Source organism: Bidens hawaiensis, unplaced genomic scaffold (assembly GCF_021521415.1).
Source record: "Bidens hawaiensis isolate Kalapana, Puna unplaced genomic scaffold, B.hawaiensis_p1.1 tig00022175_1, whole genome shotgun sequence".
NCBI classification, from domain to species: Eukaryota; Viridiplantae; Streptophyta; class Magnoliopsida; order Asterales; family Asteraceae; genus Bidens; species Bidens hawaiensis.
This window is the reverse complement of record NW_027493442.1, coordinates 299,780-301,449: the sequence shown is the minus strand read 5'-3', so window position 1 is coordinate 301,449 and position 1,670 is coordinate 299,780. Positions and strand designations below refer to the sequence as shown.

Sequence of the window (1,670 nt, the reverse complement as noted above, 5' to 3'; positions counted from 1 at the left end):
CTATACTTTTGTGCTGCACACTTTGTAGCAAGTATATAAGTAACTTTTATGTTTATACCAGGTTATAAAATCAATTATTAAAAATATAAAGATAGCATACTATTTAATAAGGTTATAAGTTTCTTTATAAAAAAGATTGAATGAACATAAAGATGTATTTATAAAGTCTAATAAACTACAAAAATCTACAAATTAAAGAAGACAAAAAGAATACATAGTGAAGTTATCATAAATTTCTTAAAATTTCTTTATATACAACATTTGTGAGATAACAACTTGACTGAGGCCTCACGACCAAGCCACACCTCTAGTATTAGGCGCACGACAAGTAATAGAAATAAAGTAACGAATTCGCAGCTTAAGGTCAGTCACGACCCATAAGAACCAAATAGTAGCTTAAGCTCAGGCATTGCCCACACTCATCCAATCCGAGACACAAGGTCAGTCGCGAATCAATGGTGTTTTGTCTTCAATGAAATCACAAAAGAACGAGGCAAAGGCAACAAAGCTTATGGAAATGCCCATAAGGCCGAGAAAGAGGCTGGTCACGACCCAAAATCTTATAACCCGATCTTCTCAAAATGTTCAACAAACTAAGCGATCAAGACAATAGCATGAACAATGATGGACCTAGAAAAGTTTTCTTGGGGTGGAAATTTTATATGGATCTTTAGTCAATTGCTATATAATAATTTTTTGGGTTAGGCCTGAGTTGGGTCGGATCATGAGTTGGATCACACAATTTTTTATAAGTTTTAAAGTTTTCTCTTTAAGAGGTGTTTTCTATTGATCTCACATCAATATATATATATATATATATATATATGAATGAGATAACTAGAAATAAATATTTATTTTTCTAGTAAATTATGATGTATTCGGGGAAATCTTGGCCTATTGCTCTTTCCTTGCGCCTATTTCGCCGTAGGGGGTTGGTTCACGGGTACAACCTTTGTAACTTCATGGTATACCCATGGATTAACCAGTTCCTATTTGGAAGGCTGCAATTTCTTAACTGCCAAAAAGGGGAGCTCTGGCTTCTGCAAATGTGTTGGTACCTGGGCCATAAAAGGTAGAAAAAGCAACCAAAGCGGAGCCCTTATAGTCCCTAATAATGCCACCACCTGCTGCATGCCATTCCTTGAAGAACCATCTGTGTTCAACTTCAAATTCCATTTAAGCATCTCATTGCTTTAGTTGAAAGATTCCATTTGAATTGGAATCTGGTCATTCACTATGACCCGCTAAGCATCCATGGCTGAATGGTTAAAGCACCCAACTCATAATTGGCGAATTCGTAGGTTCAATTCCTACTGGATGCACGCCAATGGGACCCTCCAATAAGTCTATTGAAATTAGCTCTGAGTTTGTGATGGAGGTAAGATGACAAATGTCAAGTTCTAGTTCTAGTGTCACATTTTGACTTGCACATGTTTGACCTAGACCAAAATAACTTTTTTTAAAACTGGACCATTCTAATCGCACCAACCTTGATAAAATCATCAATATGATTCTTAAATAATAATAAACTCTAATACTCTAATAAAACATTTAAAGTCACCTAAAATGAAATGTCATAAGCAAGTAAAATGATTTTTAATATCTTAATATAATATTGTTCTTGTTCAAGTTTTAGAGAACTATAGCGTGACAATTTTCACATGAATTTT

The 1,670-nt window shown here is 34.6% G+C and overlaps 1 non-coding gene across 1 annotated transcript; it reads left to right on the top strand.

Moving 5' to 3' along the window:
* The first annotated feature begins 1,248 nt into the window (after nucleotides 1–1,248).
* On the top strand, nucleotides 1,249–1,322 carry TRNAM-CAU (transfer RNA methionine (anticodon CAU)). Its single transcript has one exon. It is a non-coding gene; the product is annotated as a tRNA-Met (tRNA).
* Nucleotides 1,323–1,670: the final 348 nt, after the last annotated feature.